The sequence below is a fragment of the Lissotriton helveticus genome, chromosome 3_1, assembly GCF_964261635.1.
Source record: "Lissotriton helveticus chromosome 3_1, aLisHel1.1, whole genome shotgun sequence".
NCBI classification, from domain to species: Eukaryota; Metazoa; Chordata; class Amphibia; order Caudata; family Salamandridae; genus Lissotriton; species Lissotriton helveticus.
Window position 1 is genome coordinate 177073973 of NC_136061.1, and position 22377 is coordinate 177096349.

A 22377-nucleotide genomic window follows, 5' to 3' on the forward strand; every position below is an offset into this window, starting at 1 on the left:
CCAGCACAATCCAAGATGGCGTCGAGCTCTTGTGGCGAGGTGGAGGAAGGAGTTCAACACACAGAGGCCAAATTCAACCCAGTTTCTGACTATTGAGTGAGCGGTGCTGGGGCTAAGAGGTTGGGTTTACAACAATGTCAACAGAAATGTAAGAAAACGATGCTCGCAGCACCTCCGGTTAGGATTCACGGAACAGGTGCATCCCAAAATGAACTCCGTGGCCGACGCTGTGTTTTGGGGGAAGTTTGATGCGTCACTGTCATGAGGTCAGACAATGACTAAAACTAACAGCAAACGGCCGCGAGTGCCACCTGTGCGGGGCATCAACAACGCGGCCTGCCCCTGGAACAGAAACCCAAACAGAGAGTAGGCCGGGCGGGTCAGGCGCCGTTGCATCAGCATCCTGGCCGCTGTTTGCTCTCGGTTTGCCGTCTCCAGTGGCCACCTCGCCCTTCCTTATATGGAGTTCCTGCGGCGCACCTGCCGTGGCCTCCCTCGCTGCACCTCAGGTATCCGCGCCGCCCCGCGGGAGCATCCTCCTCCCACCTGCCCGCAGGTGAAACTATGCAAATTGGACTCTTCTCGTTCGCGGCGCCCGCAGCTACCAGCAGAACCTGTTCAGGTAAGCAAATTCCGCTCATTTCGCCTGCTGTCCTGGGGGAGATAAACCAGCGAGTGTGGCGTGACTAAGACAACCCACTGATAAGCATCTCCAGAGCAGGAACCTCTGCTCGCGCCAAGGGTTTAGAAAATATCCAGCTGCAATCATCCCCCAGCACACACAGCACCAAGTAAAGACAGACTCCTACCCTCTAAGCCTCCGTTACTTTCACGGCGCTTTTGCCAAAATCCTGGACAGCGATCAGAAACCTTTGTAAAATAGTTTACGTTGCGTTATACCGCGTAGTGTCTGGCATGTGTGATTGGTTATGTGGTGTTACGGGGCTCGCAGTGATGTGATGACGATGTTCCGGAATGTCTGTTTAGCAAAGAAAAGCAAAATATTGGTGAAAGTGATTGGTTATTGTGTTCCAGCAATGGTTTATTGCCGATGTTGAGTTTTTTTGTAGTTTCTTACGGCTAGATACGTTTTGTGGTTGGTCTTGGCGCCACAGTGCCTGTAGTTGATTGCTGACGATGTTCTGCTATTTCTGTTTGTTAGGGAAACAAAAAGTATTAGTGTAAGTCATTGGTTGTGGTGTGTCAGTGTCAGCATGGTCTACCGCCAATGTTGTGCTGTTTTTGTTTGTTATGGATAGATAGTGTTTTTGTGAGAAGGGTTGGTATTTGTGTCCCACTGCCAGCAGTTGACTGCCGACGATGTTCTGTTGTTTATGTTTAATAGGGAAATAAAAAGTGGTGGCGTAAGTGATTGGTTATGGTGCTTCAGTGCCAACATGATGTACTGCCTAAGTTGTGCTGTTTTTGTTTGTTACGGATAGATACTGTTTTGATGAGAGTCATTAGTCTTGGTTTTTCCACTGCCAGTGACTGATTGCTGACGATGTCTTCTTGTTAATGTTTAGTAGGGAAATAAAAAGTGTTGGTGTAAGTTATTGTTTATGGTGTCTCAGTGCCAACATGGTTTACTGCCTATGTTGTGCTGGTTTTGTTTGTTACGGATAAATACTGTTTTGATGAGAGTGATTGGTCTTGGTGTTTTAGTGACAGCGACTGATAGCTGACGATGTTATGTTGTTTCTATTTAGTAGGCAAATAAAATCTGACTGGTTTATTATTGGTTAAGGTGTCCCAGTGACAATATAGATTTACTGCTGATGTGTTATTTTTTATTTTTACTGCTGGCTCCAGTGGTTGATTGCTGACGATGTTCTGGTATTTTTGTTTGTTAGGGAAAGCACCATCTGAAGTTGAACCCTGACAAAACAGAGCTGGTCCTTACAGGTGGTTCCTCCAGTCCCTGGAACTCTCTCTTTTGGCCCTCTTCCTTGGGATCCCCTCCTACACCCTCTTCTTCAGTCAAAACTCTGGGTATCAAACTCAATAATCATCTCAATCTTCATTCACAAATTAGTTCTGTGGTGTCTTCCTGTTTTTTTGTACTCCGTACTATCCGCTCTGTTTCCCGTTTCTTTTCTCCTTCCGCTCTTAAATTAATCATGTCCGCTCTGGTTGTTTCCCGGCTGGACTATGCCAATGCCCTTTACAACGGTATTCCGGCCTATAGTCTGCAGAAGCTCCAGCTGGTCCAAAACCAGGCGGCCAGACTGATTTATGGTCTCCCCCGCTCTCACCACTCTACCCCCTTGTTGAAAGCACTACATTGGCTGCCTGTTAAGGAGCGATCTCTTTTTAAGACTGGATGCATGGTCTTCCAGGCACGTCAAGGGACTGCCCCTGCCTTCATTTCTTCTCTACTAAAAGAGTATATCCCTGTCCGTGAGCTGCGGTCATCCACTCAATCACTTCTCCAGGTTCCCCGGTATAGACGCAAGAAATGGGGCGGATCCAATTTTTCTGTACTGGCACCTTCCTTTTGGAATTCCCTCCCCGATCATTTACGTTTGGCCACACACTATTCTGCCTTCCGTAAAGATCTTAAGACCCTTCTTTTTACTCAAGCTTTCCCAATGTAAATTCCTTTCCTTCCCTGTAAACCCTTCAGTTTTGTTGTTTTACTGCTAATCTGCCTCCACAGCGCCAAGAAACCGCATGGTGAACGTTGCGCTTAATAAATATTTTAAATTCAATTTTTAAATTCAATTCAAAGCAAACGTATTGGTGTAAGTGATTGGTTGTGGTGTCCCAGTGCCAGCATGGCATTCCATCAATGTTGTGTTGTTATAGATAGACAATGTTTTGGTGGGAAGGGTTGGCCTTGGTTTCCATCCCATAGATGATGATGGTTTGGTGATTATGTTCTATTATTTTTTATTTATTGAGATTGTGTTTAGTTGTGGGTAGTTGATCACGGTGTTCTAGTGCCAGCGAGGGTTTGCTGACAATGTTCTGTTATTTTTGGACTAACAGGGATAGTTGTATTTTGTAGTGAGTGCCCCTGTATTAATGATTGTTTACTGTCCATGCTGTTATTAATCATTGCTGGGGACTTATAGTATTTAGGTGTGATTGACTGGTCCCGACATCCTAGTACCAGAGATATTTTGCTGATGGTTTTTTGTTATTTCCGATTGGAGGGGATACACTCGTTTTTGGTTTGAGCGTGACAGATCTTGTAATAATTTGTTTTTTAGTGCACTCATGTTATTTCCGATTGATAGGAATAGATATTGTTCTGGTGAGTGATTACTAATGCATAAATGGGCACCCCCTCTAAGTAAATTTGAGGTCAGGGAGAAGAGGGGGAAAAGCCAAACATGTAATGAAAAACTCCCTCAGGACCTATATTTCTTTTCTATCTAGGCAAACCTATATACAATAGGGCCTGACAGAGGTACAATCATATACACAAAACTTACAGGATAAATTTTATCATTGTTATTTGTTAGTGAATAGTCATGGTGTCAGAGTGCAGGCAATTATATACCATTGACGTTTTGTTATTTCTGACTGACGGAAATAGATGTGTGTTGGTGTTTGTAGTTGGTCATAGCGACCTACCATGCAGCAGCAATTGTTTTATGAAGAAATTCAATAATTCGCGACTGATGGTTATGGTTGAATTTTGGTGTTAGTGATTGGTGATGGATCCTGGTGCCAATGATGGCTTGTTGATGATTTTATGTTGGTTATTGTTGATGCAGGCAGTCAGTGTCTGATGTTAGTGGTGAAATAATCCTGTTTTTCTTGAGGTCTGCAGTCAATATTTGGTGAGGGTGATTATCATTTTACTCATATAGATTTGCTGTTATTAATTTGAGGCGCGTTAGAGTGAGGCTCTGGGTGACAGTGCTACATTGTCAGATATAGTTTGAGGCCTACTGAACTCCCATTGGAACCAGTGCAGCTGCCTCAAAACTACTGGCTGTAAGACCTGCATGTACATAAAAAAGGGGGCTGCCGTATACTCCAGAGGAAGTCGGGTACTCAATCAATCAATCATCTTTACTCCATCATATTCAAAGGATCATAAAAGCACGTATAAATAATTCACATTAACATTATTTTGAAAGTCTAACTTTAAGATTACAGATATTTCATCACAATTTCAGAATAAAAATGAAAATACATAAAAATGTTAAAAAAGAGAGCCATTTCATGTGCACAATCTAAATACTTGTATTATTGTTATAAGGACTTCGTAATCTACGCACTGTCCCTTTCCTCTTCCTTTTCGCAAGCCCATAGGAATGACGCTACTGAATAACAGACAAAATGGTCAGGGAGTGTTTTTAAAAAGTATAGTGCTACCCGACACCATTTAAAATTCTTTTCTTTAAAACTGGTTTCAGATGGGCATTCGGGTACTCAAAATAGTGGTAGGTCTTAATGAAACAAGCAATATTTGGTATTTCAGTGTCTAGAAAGCAATTGTGCCTGGTCTCAACATACACCGAATATGTATTAGATATATTATGTCAATGTAGACTAGGACTACAGTACAAAGGCATGAATGTGTGTGCATAGATGTAATTGCAAGTGAAGAAAGTGCAATAAAAGAGTGTTTACTGCAAAGTTATTTTGTGTTTCAAAGGTGACACAAACAGGTGAGTGTACCATCAATGATGTGGAACATGAGCATATGTTAGACAATTGTTGAGTTGTTACATATTACACCATTTAACAAAGAAAGCATACATTTCAATGATGTTATCATATATATGTTCCATAAAGGATTTTGTTTAAAAAAAAAAGTCCAATTGTTATATCACTTAACGTTTCAACTCGTTGTGTAATAAATATGTGGTGTCTTCATCAGGACAGGAAAGAGACTGGCATCATTTTTGTAGACCCTCTATGAGAAGAATGATATCACACTATGAGGGCGTAGCAATTTAAAATCTGCCAGAGAGTACACTGACATATCTCAAAATGGCGTTCAAAGTAGATCACTCAAACATTGTCAAATTTAAATGTCAAACAGCTCACCAAGTATGTATGCTTGTATACAGCATCAGTTCTTAGACAAAATGTCTGCAAAAGCAGCCAAAGTAAATAGCAGCAGGGATATAGTCTCGGTCCGTTCGCATACAGTGGGTAAGAGCTCAATGATCTTTCTAATATTATGGGTAGGCCTGCTGGTTGAATCCAAAGCTTGTGTCTATGCTCCCGGTAGGGTAGTTTTGCTGCTGTTGGTTGGGTGTCACCATACTTTTTCAAAGAGTTCATTGTTTTTCTGGTGTAACGGCAGGTGGGAGGATCTCACCTTAAAATGAGGACTCTTAAGAATGCCATTTGTTTGATATCAGATCCCCCTCTTTTAATATCCTGTGTTTCGCACTAGGCTGCTATGTAAAACTTCCTGACAAGGTGTGACACATTTAATTAGTACATAAATCTCGCATTTCACTAAATTTCTCTTAGCAAACATGATTGCAATGAAATACTGTGATTAACCAAAGAGCTTCATAGCAGTTTATGAAGCGCTCTACACAGCAGCAAGCCACTAGCATGACACTCCATGAAAAATGGAGCAGGTCTTTAAGCCTGTGAATTCAGCAATGAGGCAGGTTGGAGAGGGCAGTCAGGCCAAAGGTGCTTCGGTGCTTCACTCTGACGACTGTCAAGCAGGTCCTCTCTGTACTGTCCACTTGCCTGATTTCTTGCATTTCACATAATGCCTTGCTCGCCCCATCACTTTTCCTGTAATGGCAGCCGTGCACATGTCTTAGACGGGAGTCGTCTAAAGAAAGCGTTGTGGCCGCCATTAAAGTGAAAACGCGGCATAGGGAGCGTTTTACAAACAAGCATTTAGAATGCAATTGGTCACTCATTTGCGACAGTTTAAGCTATTAGCACTATAAATGACAATGCCTTTTAAAAACAAAACCATAAATAAAATCCATTGTCATTTACAATGCCAATAGTTCAAACATCCTGTAAATGCAAGACCTATTGCGATGCAAATGCTTGTTTTTACTTGGCTTTCCTTTTAGTAGCAGCAGCTCAGGACAGTTCAGTACTGTACACTGTGCTCTCAGTGCTCACCAGACGCCCTCTGCACTGCACAGACCCAGGCAAAGAGCAGGCCTCCCAGAAGGTGCCCTTAAAGGCTCTGTGTGCCCTTGGTTCAATCACCAACAGAGGGCTCCAGCAGTGCAGGTATGCAGCGGAATGGGGAAACGGGGCTCTGCAGTCCTACTCAGCTAAAGGCCAATGAATAACTCTAAGATACAAGCAATTTAGGGGCCATGTGACATTCTTATCGGGGGCCTAACATTTTGTGTTACAATTGGGCTGCATGGAATTTTAGCCTATGCTGTTGGTGCCTTGTGCTCCTCAGAGAAGTCACAGAGCAGGGCTAGGGTGGGAGGGGTCTAACATTGTTTCCTTCTGGTAGTGGAAATCACCTGGCTTCAAACACTTGGAACAACATCCACCTGTCCCTCAGCCTTCTTTATGCTGGTAGGGCGTCTGAGACACAGTACAAGCTCCTTCTTTCCTGGCTGATTCCTAGCAGCGCTTTGAGGCAGCCTAAATATGGCGGTAAACACTATACAGACACTGGCATGGCGTTCTGTTCCTTCGCTTCTCTAACTCTACCCACCCATCCCTTCCCTCTACATTCCCCTCATTACTTCTCAGTACCCGTTTACCTCTCCTGCTCCACGATGAATTCACACCAACGTTATAACATTTTTAGGTCCAGGCTGGGCAGCGCATGCGCTGCTCTGCGTGGCATGCTGTATTAGAGTATGCACTTGATGTTCCGCCCATTCTGTGCCCATATTTTTCATTGGCTTGTGTCTTTGTCCTTGGTAAATGATGGCTTCTGATTCAGTAATCGGCTTGTTAGTCCCTCCTTAATACCACCTTGTCTTCATATGTAACCTCCCATGAGGACTGGCCCTTTAACTTCAGTTGTTACACCGTGTGTGTTATGTACTCTGTCAGCACTTTTTTCTTTAATGGGTTTTGCCCTTCTGCAGGCACAATGTGCTTTCCTTATGGTCAGTGTGCCATGCGTACTTTCACTTTCCAAGCAGCCGGGACAATGACGGCCACTTGTTTAGAATGACATAAGTTTTGCATTTAGGAGAGTTTGAGCTATTGGCATTGTAAATGACCATAGCTTAAAATCTCACAAATGCAACACCTATTGCTTTACAAGTATTTTTGTGTGAGTTGTTTCTAAGCACCCCATGTCGCGCTTGCCTTGCTCTCTTTGCCACTGGATTCAAGCTAGCCTGGCTGATGTGGGGTGTTACCCCGAAACCAGTCCCAAGATTATTGTTTCTGGTTCAGGGAAGACCTGGTTTGCCAGCTCGGTCTAGACTGTTCCAATGGGGCACAGGGTAAATGTAAATTGATACTTGTATAGCGCACTACTCATCCTCAAGGGTCTCAAGGCGCTTGTACGAATACCGCTGTGGAACCTACCCTGGCTTTCCCTGTGAGATGTCCACTCCTGGGCACCCCCAAGGTGGAGGCCAGGCATCCTTAGCGTTGTGGGGGCCGTTGTGGAGATTAAGCAAGCTATTGCCCAGAGTTGCAGAGTTGGACTCCATGATTGGAATAGGCACCGAGGCGAGAATTATCAGGTCCGTGGAATTTTGAGCCCAAGACCCGCCGAGGCAGGGAATTGAACCCTGGTCCCGGCTAGACCTCTGCATCAGGGTCTGCCGCTCTAACCATTGAGCCACAAGACTGATTTGCATATAGCTGGGTCTGAGCTGGGTTGGTGAAGTGAGATGATGGATTAAACCCAGATCTGTGACTCAGGATGAGTGTCTGAAAAGTTTCAGTGCTCGGCCCATCATCTCCTTGCGTTTACTTTGCACTTAATAGAGACCACGCCCCTTTCTTTAGATGCTGCTCATCTAAAGAAAGGGGCTTGGCTTCAATTAAGTGCAAACACGGCATGGGGTGCTTGGAAACAAATAAGATTTGTAATTCAATAAGTCTCATATTTGCGAGAATTTAAGCTATTGACATTTACAGTGCCAATAGCTCAAAGTCCCGTAAATGCAAGACCTATTGTGTTGCAAATGCTTTTTATGCAAACACACAAAACCAGATTCAGAGTCTGAGAGCGCACAGGAGTGAACAGGCGCCTGAACTGACCATAAACATCCGAGCACAACTCAGACTCATGCAAAGGGTAGGGCGCTGGCTTGAACCTCCTCAGATAAGAAGCAATAAAACATAAAGGAACATCCACCCATATACCTTATCTGGACTCTTTCACCTCTCAATCTCGCTTAAATGTCCCCAATGTCAGTGTTTCTATATCATAAATGTTTTGTGAGTGTCTGTAATTGTAATTATATTTATATAGCGCTTACTACCGCTGACTAGGCACTTTCGCAATCATCAGATGCCGTATCTAACCATCGTGTTCTATACTTTTCCAAATAAAAACTTTGATAATGGTAGATGGCCTTGTGCACCATCTTCTTGTTGCTATGCACAGCGCTGCTTGACCAGCTGCTCTGATTGATCACAATAAATACATTAAAAGTATATTGAGAGTATAAAATGTAAGACCTGTTTCGGTGGATGTAGGCAATGGCCAAGAGCAAGTCTTAAGTTTCAAGTATGGGTCTGCAATACCTCCCACAACACTAAATAGGGACCTGCTGCTAAAGAGGTTCCTTGTTCCTGTGATTGAAAGAAGAGAATCATCTGAAATATCCGTTTCCTGATGTTCAGTTTACATGAGGTTCCAGGCCCAGTAGGGTCAATTCCGCCTTTTATTCTTCAGAAGGTAAGGACATGCGGCACAGGGTCACTATATTACACCTGATATTTCTACAACAAAATATTGCATCTAGCATATGGACCTAAATTATTACTGGTAAGTGTAGTGTGAGTGGAGTTGAGTAATGCAAATATCAATCAATCAAGGTAACTTATTGTGTGATTAATAAAAATCTTTACAATATATATGTGGATTCAGCAATATTAAAATTACACGAACACGTTAAAAGGTGTCAATTTCCCCATTGTCCGAATTTGCAGCAAACCAAATCATGCTAGATGGCTGCCCGATTCGCTATAAGTCCAACTGTCCTTGGAAGGGGATGCTTAAGGACCATAACAAATAACACCATTTTAGGTGAAAGTAAAAAAAAAAAGATATACGGATTAAATTGACAGCCGACATTAATTACTTTATAATCATAGAAATAACTGTAAAGTGCATACATTTTGAAACGTGACTAGACTCCATAGCAGCAAGGTTTGACTAGTGACGTCTGTGGCAAGGCCGTGTCCATGTCCAAGTGCTACACGTGTGCAGAATAGCATTGGAGTAGTGTCGGTGGACTTGCACATGATAGGCACTCGAGACCGAATGCTACTTAGGTCTTCCTGAGAATAAATGTAACATACTCCATTCTTTTAGGTTTGGGCAGTCTGTTAAAAGGCTCTATACCACTGTGGCATATTTACCAAATTTGTCTAGTTCGGTTGGCTCCATTGTGGTAAGAACAAAATTCCTAGCCTTGTTGCAGGTTCTTATACTGTGGCACAGAAAAAGCATCTTTAAAAGGGCGCATCTGGTGTCGAACAACATCGGGCAGCTAAACAATATATAGTTAAAAGACTGGTTCATAGCCATACAGCCTGCACTTCACAATCTTAGAGAGGCCGGTCATTTTTTATTTTTTATTTTTTTAACTTGCAGGCCCATCATCCATGCAACTATTTTGTTTAAGGCCCGCTTTACCAATTTAGCAGTGTAGCTGTCGCGGCCGGCACGACTCGCGGGTGGGGGGGGGGCATGTCGCAAGGGGGTTCACTGGGGGAATTTAATAAAACAAATGAAGTACCTTACTGGGTCCCGCACCGCCTCCGCACCTGGCCGGGTACCATGTTTTGCTGCTGCTTTCATGCTTTCCTGCCTCTGGCAGGAACAGGCAGCCTCCCTCCCCTCCCCTAAACCAATCACTATGCTCCAATGGCAGCGTTGTGATTGGTGGGTACAGCACCCAGCCGGGTGCCTATGGGGAGGCCATTTTCTCCTACATAGAGAAAATGCAGAGTGAGCAGGACTGGTTTGGTCGGCCCCATAGGGCCGGCAAAACAGTCAGGGCCCACAGCATTGTGCAAACCACTCCTCCCGACCTGCCCACCTACCCGCCAGGCATACCCTTCTGCTTTCTCGCAGCGCGAGAAGCAGAAACATAAAATAGTATTTAAAGCAGTAGGGAGACGCTCCTCCGCCCTAAAGGAGGCGCCGCCCCTACAGTGTAGGTAGACAGGGTAGATGATTGAACGAGGTTGCCAGTGCTTCAAGTATTGGCGTGCTCTTAAATTCATCCGTGTTGTTTTCAAAATAGTCTTTAATGCTGTTTGCAAGAGCAGTAGCTTATTTAGTACCAACAGATGTATTTGGAGGGTATCTGATGACTCCTGTAAATAAATGGACCAAGGGCTACTCCTATTTTTAAAAATGCAAATGCAATGTATAGGATACAATATTTTTGTAGCTCTATATTGTCAGGCTCAGTATAGTGACATACAACCAAACACGGGGCTAAGAGTGTGACAGTATCATCATCTGTTGATGGAGTCCCTAAAACTACTTAGGGCCTTATGTAGCCCCTGGTGGATGGTCCTCCGGTCTTGCGTGAGTGTGGAGGTCATGACCTCTGGTAGGCGACTATCCGCCACATTCAGATATCCCTGACTTCATGGCGGGGTTCTCTGTTTTGTGAAGGGAGCCGCTGCCACAACAGTTCCCTCCACCACATGATATGTTTGCTGAGCTGTGCCCTGTTTAAAGTACCTGCTGTGTAAACTATTTTGTTCAGAGAAAACAAATTCTGTAAGTGCGCCACAGGGTTAGGGATTACTGCCAGCGGACAAAGTGAAGATTTTACCAGTAGTAACACCGCATTGCCTCACTCTAAACAGAGTGGGCAATTGCAGGTTTGGCACAGTCGAAGGAGTGCCGCATTATGCCAAACCCGAAATAGGGCGCTTTTGGCCTGATTTAAGGTTTGGCGGACGGAGAAAGTGAAGATTTTGCCAGTAGTAACAGCGCAGTGCCTCTACTCTAAACCGAGTGGGCAATCGCAGGTTTGGCAGAGTCGAAGGAGTGCCAATGTATGCCAAACCCGAAATAGGGCCATTATGGCCTGATTTAAGGTTTGGTGGACGGAGTAAAGGCAGACAGGGTTGCAGATGACTTAGGGGTCCATTAGGAAGGTAAACGGGACCGCCCGCCTTAAGGGCGGGGGTCCCGACGCCAGCATTAGGATGTGCCCGCCACAGTGGCGGGCACATCCTGCATTTCTAGCATTGTGGCGGGCGGTGCTCTCAGCACCGCCCGCCACAATGCTAGAAATGCATTTCTGCATTTGCATTAACAAAGCGGCAGGCACCGCGCGGTGCCTGCCTCTTTGTTAATGCAAAGGAAGGGGGGTACCACAGGTTCCCCCCCATGTGCAATACCCCCCCTCCTTCACTCTGGGGGCCCACAGGGGGCCCCCAGAGTGAAGACCGCATGCCTTTCCGTGGCGGCATCGCAGCCACGGAAAGGCATCACCCTCAGCCCATCATAATATGGCTGGCGGTGTCTGCTTGACACCGCCACCATATTAATCATTTTCCGCCCCGGCCGCAATGCGACCGGGGCGGAAAAGTGGCGGGCGGTGTTTTGCTCCGCCGTGGTCCCCTCCGCCATTCTAATATGGCGGGGGGGGAATACAGGGAAGGATGGCGGGCGGATTGCCCCCGCCAGGCGGGCAAATTGCCCCCGCCAGGCTGGCGGTGGCGACCGCCAGCCTGGCGGGGGCAATCCACCCGCTATCCTAATGGACCCCTTAATGTTCATCACCCTCACTTTAGTCTGCCCTCCAAATTGAGAGATGTCTGTCATCCCTGCGGACATCTCTATACATTTGCAGGAACGGCTGCCATGGCGGTTCCTGTCTATGATGGAAATGTTTGGCGACCTTCTCTGTCAAACATGATGGTCAGCCGTCAAACCTTTTAAAATGTTTACATTTTTCAAAAACAAACTCGCAATGCAGGAGTTTGTTTTTGAAAAATGTAAGACTATTGTCCCCTAGACCATGGGAGGTTTGTCCCATGGTGTGGGAGTCATTTGTTTAGTCTGGTGACAAGCCAAAAAATAAGCCTTCTGACCGTCCACTCTAAGGGGTCCATTAGGATGGCGGGCGGATTGCCCCCGTCAGGCTGGCGGTAGCCTCTGCCAGCCTGGCGGGGGCAATCCGCCCGCCATCCTTCCCTGTATTCCCCCCCGCCATATTAGAATGGCGGAGGGGACCACTGCGGAGCAAAACACCGCCCGCCACTTTTCCGCCCGGTCGCATTGCGACCGGGGCAGAAAATGATTAATATGGTGGCGGTGTCAAGCAGACAACGCCAGCCATATTATGATGGGCTGAGGGTGATGCCTTTCCGTGGCGGCATGCGCTCTTCACTCTGGGGGCCCCCTGTGGGCCCCCAGAGTGAAGGAGGGGGAGGTATTGCACATGGGGGGGAACCTGTTGTACCCCCCTTCCTTTGCATTAACAAAGAGGCAGGCACCGCGCGGTGCCTGCGCTTTGTTAATGCAAATGCAGAAATGCATTTCTAGCATTGTGGCGGGCGGTGCTGAGAGCACAGCCCGCCACAATGCTAGAAATGCAGGATGTGCCCGCCACTGTGGCGGGCACATCCTAATGCTGGCGTCGGGACCCCCGCCCTTAAGGCGGGCGGTCCCATTTACCGAAAGTGTGGTGGGCGGGCAAAGCCTGCCCGCCTTCCTAATGGATCCCTAAATTGGGTGGATGGTCAGATGGCTTACCTTGAATGGCCCATACTCCGTCAGGCTTTCGGAGGAGTATGAAGGTGACCGAGCAGAAGTGGGCTCCATCGTTGACAGAATTTAGGTTAACCCAGCCCTAAATCAGACGAACGGACCAAGAGGATGGCAGAGAGGATACTCCTTTGAAATTGCTACAGAGAACCTTCACCACCAAACTCTAAATCGGGCCCTTAGTCCATTTTGAATAAATTGCTTTGATTATGGTTCACTATCCAAAAGTTGTCTTGGGCCCAGAGAATTTTATTATTCACATAAGAAAGTTATACGAAATGGCCACCGGTGTACCGGCATACTATAAAGTGTAAAGCATTTTTGTTGGCCCAACTACTGTTCCTCAAACAATACAGAAGACGGAGAGGCTATGCCCACCGGACGGTCCAGATGCGTGGCCTGTGCAGCAGGTGTTTTGGGGAAGCAAACTGAGCTCCAGGTGGACTGTGCAAGTTCTCTCAATGTGAAAGCTGACAAGTCATCCTGTATATCTGATGCTGTAGGAAGGACCCTCCCTGCAGACATATTTGATAGACCTTATCAATGGAAAACCAAGGAGATACAAATTATAGGGAAGCAAGTATTGGAACTCCAAGGCTCACAGGGGCTACTGAGAAGAATGGGTCTTGTGGCACGTCAGCATGGCATTTTCCACTGTATATTATGTACCCAGAAGCTCTACCCATCACAAAGAGAGACACATCATGGACTGGAGTAAACACTGAGAACGGAATAGCCGTGAATTGCCCAGGGAGCTAAAAATCCAGGTCAGGGCTGTACGGGAGACATTGGCATTGGGAACACAGTCATCTCACAGGTTCTGCAGGCAATGGAAGGCCAGGGTCCATTGATAACGGTCACCCTGTGGGCCCAAGGTCACAAGCATAGAAGGAGCAGCGCCAACACCAAGGAGTAGGACCAGTTTCATACACAGCATCATTGCAGTAATGGACGGCAGCACAGGGGCTCCTTCAGCATGCTAGCAGTACTTGAGCAACATCTGGGTCCAACTTTACATTTTTTGTACCCTTCCCCCAGACATGAAAGGTTAATTCCAACCACAGAAACCTATGGTTCCCCCCACTCTTCCTCTACACCTGTTACCTCACCCGGATCTATAAGAATCTCAGAGTCAATGGCCTTGTGCCACAACAACTTGAATAGGAAATCGAGCTGAGAACATAAAACAAAAATTACCAACACAACAAGTGACCTGTAGAGCTACTTATTCAGGAAACCACAAACTACAAAAATGCATGTCTGTTTTTCACACTTCCTCATCCATTACTCTGCCAAGTGCAGCGTCCCATAACACAATACCACACCTCGGTGGTCACGCAGAGCACGAAAACACTTCCCAGACAGTCTCAAAGCAAAGACTAGTCACTTCCAACCACACACCCACACACATGGTGTAGCATGCTGTCTTTGCGGGTAAGCACAGCAGCTTATCCACACTGTATCGGAAGTGCTATGCAAAAGCTGCAAAACAAAATGGAAAATGTATTAATGGCAAATCCCAGTGCTCAAGCCTGCATCTGCTACTACGACACATATTTTACTGCCCACTCCTGCTGACCGCCTGCCTTCAGCAGAGACTCTGTCACTACCAAACGCGTGCCTGATAACCTAATATAGAAGCGTTCCTCTTGAGATGAACGAGGTTAAATTCTCGTAACTATGAGGTCAGTAGTAACCCAAGTTCTGTTCTATTACACATATTTATCCTCTGTACATTGTATCATTGAAATGGTCTTGTTGTGCTTTCAAGGTACAGTAACTTCTCGCCCTGCTGTAGAGCACTTTGACACACACCAGAGCTTGTTCAGATTTATGAGCTGAAAACGCATATAGTGTTCGTGGTTCTGTTGTTGCTTACAATAGGTGCATTTTAATAACTAATAGGTGGGTGGGGTGAGAAGTTTCACAGTCCACTGTGTTGTGTTGTCAAGATGCTTCCCCGGCTCTTCATGGGTAGCATTTTCAGAGAGCGTTCTGAGAGATTATCTCTGGAGTTTGACGTCATAGGTCAGCTTCATCTCCATAAATGGTTTCTTCTGGCTTCGGCAGCTCAATCGTACCCTCACATTCACTTTCAAGAGCCTTCACCAGACCATTGTCTGGATCCTTGATCAACTGAAAGCTTCATTGTGCTACTGCCCTCCGTATCAATCTTTCAGAATGGATCCATACCTCTTCTTCTCCTGCAATTACATCTTCTACCATCACCATGACTTGTTCACCTTCTCTACTATAATCTCATCAGCCGATCTTGTAAATTTAAAGTGAGCACTCCCTTGGCTCCCTCTCCTTATTTTGACCTGTACTTCATTCTTAATGTCTAGCCTTAGCCCATCCATTACTAATAATAGATATTCAGATATTTTTCAGTTAATCAAATTGTTTGTAAATAGACTACATTAAATGATGTATCCTAACTCGAACATTAAACCTAACTCTATCCTTAAGCTATTATAAATATTGAATTATTTATATTTAGTTGTAGGTAATTTAAACTGAATTCAATTTGTGTTCATTTGTTTGCCCTAACTCTTACGCCAAAGTTTACCTATAAAAATGTATGACTATTTTTATATTAATTGGATTATTTTAAATTCACTTATGAAATCATTATACTAATTCTAATGCTAAGGTCAACCAATTTAAATATTGAGTTAAAAAATAGAGTACAACTTGACAGTCTTAGCTCAACCTTATTGCTAATCCTAACCACAACGCCCAAAAAAATTATTATTTTATTTAAATGTAATTGAATTTACAATACATTGATTTACAATTATTAAAAAGCGAAATTTTACCCTAAGTATTAAATTAATCCTAATCCAAATTCTAATGCCAATCTTTATTTAATTAATGCCTAATTATGGTAATTAATTCATTTATTAAATGCAACATAAGTTTTTAAAAGTATAGCCTTAACCGTAACACTAAGCCTTATCCCTGGTGGATTTTGCATTATCTACATTTTAATTATATTTTATTAAATGATGTTAAAATCTGTTTAATTGCAAATAAATAAGCGAATGCCAAAAGTTTTCAATCCTTTTACACATTGACAACATAACGGTGCAGAGTAGAATGCCACATGCGGTAGTGGTATCATAGCTGCCAAGGTTTCAGATTGCCTTAGTGTGACATTTTCATATTTCAGTGAAATTATGAGTGACATTTTAATGACTATGAGTGACACTTTCGCGCAAGCTAAATCAAGCAATGAAAACGAGGGAACCATATATAAATATCAGAGAAATTACACACATTTGAGCAATGAGAAACTCTAAGAAGATCTTAAAACTGCTGCAATTGACCTATGGCTTTGCTTTTACTCACTATTGGTGACTGCTGTATTTCTACTGAAATGCTCTTTGTCTGTCATATATGGCCCAACACCATCGTGCAGTACCAATCATTTATATTTCGTATATAATCTATTTAATTTCTAAAGCGCTGTAACATCTTTCGGTCCCTCTCTCACCAACAGTTAATTTGCTTTATAGTTATGCTCATACCAATGTAGGGTTTAAGGGCACTTCACATCAGGCACACATTATACCAATACAATTACTCTTTCGAGGTTACTATAGTCTAGCAAATGTTATTCGTAGCACATCTCCACTGACAGCAGCTGAAGTGTCTAATGGGTAATTCATCCATCAAGCAAGCAATAGTGAGGGGTGAAACTGACGTGCTTTGCAGTGTTCACAAGCATTCTGTCTGGTGTACTGCAAGAAATCCGATCACAAATATATAATAGCAACTGGGGGCTCAGGCCAGCAGGATATTCGAAATGGAAAAAATCCCGCAGTGCCACCTGTGACCTTAGTACTAACACAGGCCGGCACTGGCTGCAGGCTGCAGCTGTGCCTGACCATGCGCTGCCATTCATTCTGTAAATCACACAGGCTGGTGGCACTTACTTTGGCAGTAGTTGCAATGTCCGGAAGAGTGTGGCGGGCTACCATACACACGGGGAAAATGTTCCCGAGTGATGCCATTGAAAAGTATGCTACATCTGTCTGCGCTCCGCCCCTTTCTCCAAAAATCATGCTCCCCACTGTTGCTGTCTTCTCTGAATACCAGAGGAGTCCCGGGCAAGCCTGTGCCCAAAACCTTCTCCACTGTAACAGCACTGTGGATGGGATGATGCTGCGCCAGGGTCTCAGTATAGTCACTGTGAACATTAATCTCAACAGGCAGTTTGGTGCTAGGCAGTTTCTGAGCCTCCTGAAGAGTCATTCAAGAACTACTTACAAACCACACTTACTTGACACAAAAGTATTTTAGGAGTGATTGATTTGGGGCACAACGGAGACCCATAGAAACAATTTCAAATGAGTACACATTATTAGCTGCAGGTGTGCGGTAATCCTGGGTCTTTCATTAAAACACATCCTGCCCTGTCTGCATGCATGCTGTATCGTGGTACCCTCGGCTTCTCAAATACACGAAGATCTGCCAGCCAGAGATAGTTTCACTTGTGGTGACTTAAGGGAATCAGATTCATTAGAAAAATCTTGAGCAAAGAGCAAATGTTTATGTTACTGGGCAGAAGACATAATACAAAGCGAATAAAGCATTACGGAGCTGTGTTTGGACAACAAGCAGGGTCAGGGGACCGTGAATGGATCGACTGCCTCAGGGGTAAGAGCTGCCGTAAAGTAAACACAGCAAATAAAAGGGGAAGCCGGCGAGCAAAGAGCACAGGCACACTCGACTCCACAGAACGTTATCTCTGCTCTGACAGCCGCCATCCCCTACACTCAAACCCCATTACCTAGCAATTGGCACATCTCACATATCACGGTCTGCGAGCTGCTGCTAACGTCTTTCCTGTCTGCTGTTAGCAGAATTTTGGTCGATTGCGAGAGGGTTTCAATCAGCAAGATCAAAAATGAGGTATATTTATATGAAGCAGTGGTCGAAGTGGGGACAGAAAAGTAGGGGAACTGTGGGCGGAGACTCAGGGGGCGGGAATAAGCAGAGGATTAGATTAGTGGGCGGAGTCAGAGGTGTGGCTAAAAATAGCAAAACATACCAATTTTTAGTGCATTTGGCATTTCACTGATCAGTTACAGCTTATAACGTTATTTAATTCAAACAATCAATAAACATGTTCATTTGAGGTTTAATATACAAGTTGTTTATATTTAATTCATTTACAATGTGGGACATGTTTCCAATCACACAATATTCCAAATACGCTTATAAGTGGAATCATAAGCCATTTGTTTCCGAGCCATGCAGTTTCTTTCATTGGCACTTCCTGCATTGCAAATCCCTGGTGAGTTTGCAATGCAAAATGGAGGCACCAATGGGTGAGGTGGACTGGCCTCAAGGGTTCTGTGTATCATCCCCAGATCGAGCCTCTCCTTCCCACCGTCATTCTGGCATCGATCAATGCCCTGCTTTATACATACCCATGTTCTGTCCTCTCTTTGCCACCATTACTTCCTGGCATCGCTCATTACCATACTTCTGGCATAGCAGGGTTGAGCCCTCCTCTTACCAACCTACATCTTGGCCTCACTCTTAACCCTGATTCCAGCAAACCCAGATCTGGCCTTCTCCACTCTCAATTCCTGCCATTGCACATTACTCTGCTTCTAACATACCCAGATCCAGCTTTGCTTTCGCCCACTCTCACTTCCTGGCATTAAACAAAATCCTGCTTCTGGCATAGCCAGGTTCAGCCCTACCCTTGCACCCTTAGCCTCTGGCATAGTCGTTAGTATGCTTCTACCATACTTAGATCCAACCCTCATCTCGTCACCCTTAGGTTCTGGCTTCGCTAACTACCCAACTCCTTGCATACAGGGTATATCCTTCCTGTCACCTTACTTCCTGGCATTGTCCTTTACCCTACTTCTAGCACCCCAGGATCAAACCATTCTGTTGCCACCCCTATTTAAGGCAACACTAATTACTTTACCTTTAGGATGTCAGGAGCCAGCTCTCCCCTCACCATCCTCACTTTCTAGCACTGCTCATTACCATGCATCTAGCATACCCAAATACAGCCCTCCCATCACCACCCTTACTTCCTGGTACTCATTACCTTGCTTCTAGCATACCCAGCTTCAGCTCTTCCCTTACCACCTTTACTTCATGTTATAGTTTATTGCCATGCTTCTACCAAACTTAGATCTAGCCTTCATCTCGTCCTGCTTAGTTTCTAAAATCACTCACTACAAAACTTGGAGGATACCCAGGTACAGCCTTCCTCTGACCACCCTTACTTCCTGGCATTGCTCTTTACCTTAGTTCTAGGAGTGATTCAGCCCTTCCTGTGCCATCGCTACTTCCTGGCATTGCTAGTTACCTTGCTTATAGCATTACTAGAGTTAAACCTTATTTGCTAACCTTACTTCAAGGTATCCCAAATTACCTTACTTCTAGCATAGCCAGATCCAACCATCCCCTCACTACCCTTACTTTTTAGACATCATTACCCTGCTTCTAGCATAGACAGGTTCAGCCCTTCCCTCGTCTTCTACCTCCTTGCACCGCTTATTATTGCCCTACTCTAGAACACCCAGGTCCCACCCTCGTCTTGCCACCCTTACTACCCGGAATCGTTCATTACCCTAGGTCTAGCCATAGTTGGATCTCGCCCTCCCTTCGGAACCCCGACTTCCCAGAATCATTTATTCCCCCAGCTTCTAGCTTACATGGTTAATTTCCCCTCTTTCCACCCTTACTTCCTAGCACCACTCATTTCCATGCTTCTTCATACCCAGATTCAGCCCTTTCTTCACCCCTCTGTATCCTGGCATCCCTCATTACCCAACTTCTAGCATACCCAGATCCTTCAATACTCCTCAACCTTACCTCCCGGCATCGCTCATTACCCTATATTTAGAGTACCCAACTCCAGCCCAGCCTCCCCACCCAAACCTCCTGGTATTACCCATTACCTTGCTTCTAGCATACCCAATTGTTCACCCTCACATCGTTCATTACCCTGCTTCTAGCGTCCCAACATTGAACCGTTCCTCACCACCCATGCTCTCTGGAATTACCCTGCTTCTAGCATACCTACACCCAGCACTCCCCTCGCTACCCCTCACTTCCTAGCATATCATTACCCTGCTTCTAGCATACCCAGACCCAGCCCTCCCTCGCCACCCTCACTTCCTGGCAACGCTCATACCCTGTTTCTAGCATACCGACATCCTGGCCTCCCCTCGCTCCCCCTCACTTCCTGGCAACACTCATTAAACTTGTTCTAACATATTCACATCCCGGCCTTCCCTCGCTCCCCCTCTCTTCCTGGCATCACTCACTACCCTACTTCTAGTATACCTGGATCCAGCCCTCCCTCGCCACCCAAACTTCCTGGTATCACCCATTACCTTGCTTCTGACATACCCACTTGTTCACCCTTACTTCCTCGCATCGCTCATTACCTTGCTTCTAGCGTCCCCACATCGAACGGTTTCTCACCACCCATGCTCTCTGGAATTACCCTGCTTCTAGCATACCTACACCCAGCACTCCCCTCGCTACCCCTCACTTCCTAGCATATCATTACCCTGCTTCTAGCATACCCAAACCTCCCTCGAAACCCTCACTTCCTGGCAACGCTCATTACCCTGTTTCTCGAATACCCACATCCTGGCCTCCCCTCGCTCCCCCTCACTTCCTAGCAACACTCATTAAACTTGTTCTAACATATTCACATCCCGGCCTTCTCTCGCTCCCCCTCACTTCCTGGCATCACTCACTACCCTACTTCTAGTATACCTGGATCCAGCCCTCTCTCGCCACCCAAACTTCCTGGTATCACCCAATACCTTGCTTCTAGCAAACCCACTTGTTCACCCTTACTTCCTCGCATCGCTTATTACCCTGCTTCTAGCGTACCCACATCGAACCCTCCCTCACCACCCATGCTCTCTGGAATTATCCTGCTTCTAGCATACCTACATCCAGCACTCCCCTCGCTCCCCCTCACTTCCTGGCATATCATTACCCTGCTTCTAGTATACTCGGGCACAGCCCTCCCTCGCCACCCTCATTTCCTGGCAACGCTCATTACCCTGTTTCTAGCATACCCACATCCTGGCCTCCCCTCGCTCCCCCTCACTTCCTGGCATCACTCATTACCCTGCTTCTAGCATACCCACATCCTGGCCTCCCCTCACACCCCCTCACATCCTGGCATCACTCATTACCCTTCTTCTACCATACCCATATCCTGCCCTTCCCTAGCTCCCCCTCACTTCCTGGTATTTCTCATTACCCTGCTTCTAGTACACCCAGATCCAGCCCTCCCTCACCACCCTCACTTCCTGGCATTTCATCCATAGACTGCAAACTGCCCAGGGGGCACATAGGGCGAGGGCATAAAAAAGACTTGAAGGGCATCAGCAGAGCCTCGGTACTGTAATTGCAGGTTAAGCTGCACGTCTGGATTGAGATAGGCAGGGACAGCAGTGTCGGGCCCCTACCAGCAGCACAGAGAGCAGTGGCAGATCGGGATAGATGCCCTTCGGTGGAGCAAAATGCCAACATTTTAGAAGAGTAAAGAGGGAGATTTGTTTAAAATAAACGGAAGAATGAATTTTCCCCATTGACTTCTGCAAAAGCAGAGGACGCAGGCTGCAGAAATAAAGCTGGTTTTGGCTTTAAAAGTTGGGCGTCTCCCGCCCAAATCGGGCCTATTGACATGTATGAATTTTAGATGCTCGCAGTGAGCCTGGCATGGGTGGTGCCGCCAACTGCACTGGCTTCTGAGCAGGGCACTACACAGTGAAAAAAATAACATAAAAAAACAGCAGATAAGAAAATTGACATTTTCTGTTTATTAAACAAAATGCACCAGGTATTTTATTCCCCCTACTTACTTGATGTTTGTGGAGTTCGGCTTCAGAGGTAGTCCAGGCTCCCCATGCAGGCCCCGGTTCAGAGAAAGGGCAGAGCTGTAAAGGAGGGGTCGGGGACCTCTGGGCTGGCACGGAGAGTAATTTCCAGGAGAGGCTGGTGGGGCTGGGTCAGCTTTTCAGTGGCTGGCTGGAGAGCAGATTCATAGCAAGTCACCCCCAGGTGGCGTCCGTCAGTCTGCTTGACACCAAAGAATCCTGATGTGACCATTGTCACAGGTTGCAGTGGGGGCAGGCAGGCAGTGTCCTCATAAATGAGGTGTGAATCACGGGGGCAGCCGCAGGGCCATCAGAGGTAGCCGCTTTCGCGCTATGCTACACTGATGGCCCTTTCAGTCTCACTTTGCAGGCCCCTTAGATACCGAGGGGAAGGGGAGGAGGTCCGGCGCCCTGCAGAGGCCTTCGTTAATAATCACGTTGAGTGGAAAAAAAAGGTGTCATTTTAAAGTATGCCTATTCCTACAGTCCCGGTGCTCTTTCAAAACCAAGAAGTAGGGGAACGGACTAGCATCATTTTTAGAAGTAGGGGCACGCCGTGCCCTTCCGTCCCCGCCCACTTCTAACACTGATATGAAGAGAATAGACCCGCACGGGGACTAGACCAACTCAGACACTGCTTGC

At 45.8% G+C, this 22377-nt stretch overlaps 1 protein-coding gene across 1 annotated transcript in view; it reads left to right on the forward strand.

Annotated features, from left to right (window-relative positions):
* Positions 1-559: 559 nt before the first annotated feature.
* LOC144822247 (claudin-4-like) overlaps positions 560-22377 on the forward strand; it is a 321452-nt gene continuing 299634 nt past the window's right edge. The window contains exon 1 of the mRNA XM_078679513.1: positions 560-622. The gene's annotated coding sequence lies outside the window, so the exon portion shown is untranslated. The remainder of the gene's footprint in view (positions 623-22377) is intronic.